Below are 6,920 nucleotides of genomic sequence, written 5' to 3' on the forward strand. Positions count from 1 at the left end.
ACAACATTCTTTTAACTTTTTTATGCGTTATGTTACAAGCCTTGTAATTCAACTAACTTTTTTTTTTTTGTTGTATTTTCAGTAGAAATATCTAGAATTCAAAATTTTAAATCATTGAGCCCATTGTAACTCTCAAATTATTTAAAAAAAAAAAAACACACACACACATTGCTGCTTCAAATGTTAGGCACATTGAATGAGGAACAAGCACTTTTGTTTAATAAGATGGTTTGCTTTTACATGTTTTTCACTGCTATTTTTAGAATAATGTCAGATTATAAGCCCAATGGGCTTAGGTCTATAATTGTAGATTACTTATACACTACCCATTGACTACCTATATATAAGGTAGACTATTGTACTTTATTACATAATTTAATATATAGTCTTTTTAGACTTTCACATGCATACTGCGCTGCGCTAAATGGTAATATGTCCCGTGTCCACAAACCATGCACAGGAACAAAGCTGAAAGCCCAAGATATACATACATATATGATGTAGATCACATCCTATTATTGGAAATATAAAAGAGCAAAGAGAATCCTAATTGACAATGATAGAGGAAGCCATATATATCCTTGTAATGGTAGTCACTCTTCACAGAAAATGACCTTTTTGTTGCAGTGATTTGCTTTTATTTATCACCATTCGTCACTTCTATTTTTCAGAGATTTTGATATGCAATCCGTTTGGGAACACCAAACCAGGTTTTCTGATTATGTCCCCTCCTTTGGTCACATTCCACCTAATGGTTTCAAGAAGACCATTACACAATCATTTTTCATAGCATTTGAATTTGAATTTTTGAAATCAACATGTTTTGGGTTGATCACTACTATTTGCAGTAAATTATGATAGCATTTATAATGTGTATTATAAAATTGAAAATTTTGCAATTAACGTCTTAATTCAAAATTAATTTGAAGTGTACATCCTTCCTTCTAAATCAAAATTGTGAGGTATTCGTAATATGCACCAAACTACAAAAATCCTTACGGTCAATATTAATTCTAATTTGAGGAGACGCATGGGAACAAGTTGGAGTTTTCTCTTGGGAGAGTTTTTGGGTATTATAACCATAGAGTGTTGTAATATTTATAGTGAATCTTAGGTGAGTTTGAATTAATTCCTAAAGAAAGGATATTATTTTATTTGCTATGAACTCAAGTTTGGATATAAACCGATTTAGTTGTAGTGAATTTGTTTGAAGTTGGTCCATGTTTTTTTCCCCTTTTTTCTTTTTCTTTTGAGGAATGAGTAAAAAATTGTATTAGAACAAACCAAAACACACAATGTTTAAACAGCAGACCAACTTGGCCTTAACCAGCAGATGACAGAGTTTTCTAGGTAATGTTGGTGTTTTTGTTTGTAGTTGATGTGTTTTCTTACCGGTTTGAGATGTTAGCTTAGTATTTTTTATTTTTTTTTGTTAGAAAAGTAAATGATGAGGTCTAACCACAAACATGAGGCACCACAAAGAATGCTATTAAAATTATTTGTTGAATTTCTTAGCTTAGGTGAGACAGACTGTGGCTCAACACAATTACCCCCCTCCCACCCCATTTATTCCTTCTATCTATTTGCAATCAACTTGATTAACTAGTTTATTTTATCTTTTTCCTTTTTATGAATAAAAATCTGATACTTTTGGTCTGATCAATTTGGCATGAAAAGGAAAACCGAATGATATCAATTTTATGTTAATAGTTAATACCTGTATTTTGTGATTAAGTAATGGAGAAAACTGGCCATCAGTAGCTTGGCAATGTCAGCTCCTACGCAAAGTCTCACTCCCCCACCAAAGGCCATGAAAGTTTTAGACCCTGCATGCAAGTCTTTTCCCTTTTCCCCCCATAACATTCATGAATTAGAACAAGAAAAGAAAACTAAATTTAACAGATTAACAATAACAGAAGAAATGCTTATGTAAGTTTTACCTCCCACCTCCTCGGGTTGAATGCAAGGGGGTCATCGTATTCTGTGGGACTCAAATGAAGGACTGATGGAACCACCATAACAGTCCAGCCCGCTGGAATTGTATATCCTGTAAAATTACAAATTCTATGAGTGTATTTTGCATGATATAATGCAATGGAACTCTTGTTATGTAACTTTTTTTTTCTATTAATTTATGCAGTCTTTTTTAACTGTGTTTCATGTGTGTAGTAGAAATGTAACATGATTCTATAATCTGAAATTTCAATCAAACACCGTCAATGTGATCATAAGAAACTTGAACTTGCCCTTCAGTTCGACATCTTTCAGGGCTTTTCTGAAAATTCCTGGGACAATATTTGCCAACCTAACTGTTTCATTGATTACCTGCCAAAGTGTCAAAGCAAATTTACTAATAAAAGAGACACTAGAAATCCTAAACCAAGATATATATATATATATATATATATTTATAGTTTTCAGGTTTAATCCAACTCACCATATGTGTAAATGTCATCGATTTGTACTCTTGCCATGTAATTTCACCGTCTTCATTATCTCGACTTCTAAGAATGGTCTCATGCTCTTTCTACAATGCGATTAATAAATCAATTAACATGTTTTTTGTTATTTATTATTATTATTTTTTGGGGGATAAACAAGTTTTATATTATGTAACACAAACCACTAATTCTGCTAGCACTTCAGGATGGTCAGAAATGAACTTAATTAGTAATGTCATGGCCGAGGAAGTAGTTTCGTGGGTAGCAAAAAGAAGCATGAAGACCAAGTCCACAGCGATTGCTTCACATTTAAATTTTTTTCCTCCTTCCTCACTTCCTCAAGTAAAAGGTCCAAGAAATCTTGGTGAGGTATTGTAGATTTCTTCCTCTCATCGAAAATATCCTTAATCACCTTTGTAGCATTCTTACGTCCCTGATTCATTTCAGTAAAATTCGTTAAGTTGCTCATTTAGTTGCCTTGAAGGGATACTGAGATAGTATAATATTGATAAAACTTAGAAGCAGGGGCGGCCCAACATAATTTGAGACCTAAGGCAAAAAATTTATGCAGTGTCTTTAATATGTAAATATTAATTAAATAAAATTATTTAATACTAATCACATTATTTTTTTGAGAGACTAATACTAATCACATTAAGGTTAGTTTGATACATTAAATACATAAATAATACCAACTAGACTAATTTTAATTTTATATAGAGAATTGAATATCATAGTTGAACTATAAATATTAATAAAAAGAAATAAAAACATATTGCGATTGAAAAAGATACTTTATTTTGGATATAAGACAATATATAGTTAAATAAAATTGTAATCTAATTTTTAATTTTATATTTTGATTTTAAGAGAGAGAGATAGATATTATTTGGTGTGTGACTTTGTAGGATATTAGTTTATAAAAATCAAAGTCTCAAACTATTAGAGGAGATTAATTTATAATTGATGATTCAACACATTTGTAACATCTTTTTGAAATATTTTAGGGTTTCAATTGAGTTAAGGTTCTATTGGTCTCGTACTTTGAGAGTCTTAATAAAAATGAAAAAAAAATGCATTAATTAAAAGTACTATAAAATGTTCAAAATATAATGTGACATTGTCTCTCATTGATGAACTTCATCAATTTAACTAATGAATATTTATATCACTTTTTTGTGATTAATAACATGGTAATTTGTAAGCCAATAGTAAAATTTGTAGTATTCTTAACGTCACTAATTTTAAAAAAAATGTACAACCTTTAGAAAATATATATAATTTTATAAAAATTTGGGTCTTTAACTATGAAAAGCGGGATTTTTTTTCTGAAGAAAAATTTTGTGTTTTTGTGGGGCCTTAGGCCTAGGCCTAACTTGCCTAGGCCTTGAGCCGGCACTGCTTAGAAGATATATATAAGTAGAAACCATAAAATTATTTGGTACTATAGATTTTCTTTCCTTTCTCTAATTCCTTCAAAAATATATATTCTTCCCTTTCATCAATCATATACTCATGTTTCGAATAAGATGGTTTTTTTTTTTTTAATATAAATAGTTTGTACATATGCATGTAGTGTGAATTTAGTACCTGTAAACATGCATGATATGCGGTTCCAGGGATGTTCAAAGGAAATGAGATAAGACCATCCATAAAAGCTTTGTAATTTTCTCTCAGCTTTCTTGAGGCCTTTGATTCATCATAACTGATAAGCTTTTTAGCAAAATACTTGAATATCATCTGCAAAGTAATTAAATCAATATTTTGGTAAAGCATGCATGCATGAAAATAAGTGTTGGGTTTATTGTAACATAAGTATGTATTACGGCCCAAGTGGCTCAAACCAATTGTAAGTCCATGTATTTATAAAACAAGCATATTAATTTTAGTTTAGTCTATGGTTAACATAGGGTCAGTCAAATATTCTATAGTATATAAACTCCTTATTGAGTTCATTGTAACATAAGTGTTTAATATAAAAGTAGCCATCAAGGGCTTTCTTATTATGGAATTATGTAAATTTTTGTTTGTACTTTCTCTTTCATGCTTCTGCTCATCACACATAATCACACAACAACTTTCAAAAGTTGGAGTGCCTTCATAAAATCAAAGAGCTTGTCATATCAATTTTAACTAATTAAGTTATAATACACAAATACGAAATATTTACTTACACTCATTTTACATGCACTCTTTTATATAATACACGTACACAATTGTGTGTGCTGGTATACGTATTCTAATTTTAAAAGGTGAAAATGTGATGTTCACTTTTAAAACATGTCAAGAGGATATGGTATAATGAGTGTGAGGGAATCAATTTTACCCCCCCCCCCCCCCCATCAAGTTCTATTTCTATGAAATTTTCACTAATATTTCTTGTAAAAAGAATATTTTGTAAGCCTCCCACCAAAATATATTTTTAGAGAATTAAATCTCCCAAGAATGAAGATGATTACGTCTGAGGTTACTTCTTTAATGTCCACAGTGCCATGTCTAGCCCATGAATGAAGGTGTCTGCGAGTTGCTTCATTTATTTCATACATTAACTTTCCCTTTAAATTTTCAGGGCCAACAAGCTGTAGTATCAGGTTCCTGAGGTATTTGTGAGCCATTCCATGACACGATAACATGCTTTGTTGCCCAAAAATATCGATAAAACTCTGTGTGTACGATATTAGGAAAGACGTCCCCTCTTGTTGGAAAATGAAATGATTGACTTCTGGATCAGTTGATACCACCACGTTCCGACCAACAATATTGGTTCGAAAGAATGACCCATATCTAGTAGAGGGAAAAAAAAAAAAAAAAGAATGAAAGACACATTTCCAGATTTATCTAAACCAAAGATAGAAGAAATTCAAAAAAGTTAACAGACCCATAACACAAATCATATATATATATATATATATATATTTATATTATATATCATATCATATCATATGCATATGCTAATTAAAGGGTCATCTATTATTTTCTAAAATTCATGAAATATTCACACATTAAAATAGTGCACATATGATTTAGATATTCTAATTAGATCTATAAATGAGCTTAATTGGCAACTTAGAGCATTCACATCAAAACATATAAAAAATATAGCTTTTTTTTTTTTAAAGGGAAAAAGATAAAATATATATAGCTTTTAGCAACTCAAAAAATCACTTCATCTATTTTAACAACTCACTTTACAATACACTTAATATCAGAAGTTCTATTTTAGTATATAACACATTAAAATAATATAACCAACACAATAAACACCATAAAAACTAAAAAGAGGAAAAAAGAAAAAAGAGGACAGTAGACGTACCTATAATAATCAAATTTAAGATAAAACATAAAATAGTTAAAAAAAAAATCATATTATGATGAACCTTTTATATATTGCACTGGTTTTTGGTAGTTTGTTAAATAAATGAACATAAATAAGTCCAACAATTATAATATCCTATTAATGAACATACTTTGTGATTGTACTCCGTATATAAAAGGCGTATCATGGTCTCAACAAAGAGTATAAAAAGAGTATTATTAGATACAGACCCCACCTGGTTTTATGCTTTTGAGAACGTGAGCATTACTCATATGAAACACTGCCATGGCATATCAACCTACCAAGTAATTCCAAAAGTTCCTGTGTATTCTAAGAGAATGAGAATATTGCAGAGATATATTGTTACCTCGCCATTCTTTTCCTGACAAAAGGTGGAATATCATGCAAAGAATAGGGAGAGAAGAACTCAATGGTTTCCCCAATGATGGGAAAGCCCATTGAACCAGGAGGCAGTTTCCCATTGCAGGACTTGGGGTTCGTCTGGGTGTAAATCCAATGGCCGAGCTTAACTATTAAAGCTGTAAGGCACACCACAAACACCCACATCTTTGCCAGGAATTGTTTTATGAGAAAGAAGCAACTTATGTAGAAAAAAATGGTGTAGGAGTTACTTATATAAATATTTTAATAAATTTTTTTGGTCAATTAACGTATACAGTTTGTCGTGTTAGCTTAATTAGTCATATTAGGAGTGACGTCAAGGGGAAATTATTTGTTTCGATCAAAAAATTATGTGAGGATAATTTATTTTGTGATTTATTGTGTTTAGTAGTATTAGAAAAAATTAAGTAAAAAAAAGAAGAAGACTATTATAGTCTACAAATTAAAAAATCATATTAAAATTATGGCTTTCTTACTCTTTAGAAGTTGTTTTTCTTTAATTTTTTAAAAAAAAGAAAAACTACTTTACTTCATGTCAAGTTAAATATGAAAAATCAAGAAATAATTTTTCAACTCATTTTTAAGATTGTATCAAATATAGGAAAATGTAATAATTTTTCAAAAAATGATTCATTTTTTAGAAACATTAATATCGATCGAAACAATTTTCCACATTAATATTATTAGAAAACATTAATATAGAAAAGCGGTAAAGGCACACAATTCCAAGAATTGTTTTAGCTTTATGAGAAAGAAGCAAC

At 30.1% G+C, this 6,920-nt stretch overlaps 1 pseudogene; it reads right to left on the minus strand.

Moving 5' to 3' along the window:
• Positions 1-2,202: 2,202 nt before the first annotated feature.
• On the minus strand, positions 2,203-6,353 carry LOC126696469 (cytochrome P450 87A3-like; annotated as a pseudogene).
• Between the last annotated feature and the right edge of the window lie 567 nt (positions 6,354-6,920).

The sequence above is a fragment of the Quercus robur genome, chromosome 8, assembly GCF_932294415.1.
Source record: "Quercus robur chromosome 8, dhQueRobu3.1, whole genome shotgun sequence".
Taxonomy (NCBI): Eukaryota; Viridiplantae; Streptophyta; class Magnoliopsida; order Fagales; family Fagaceae; genus Quercus; species Quercus robur.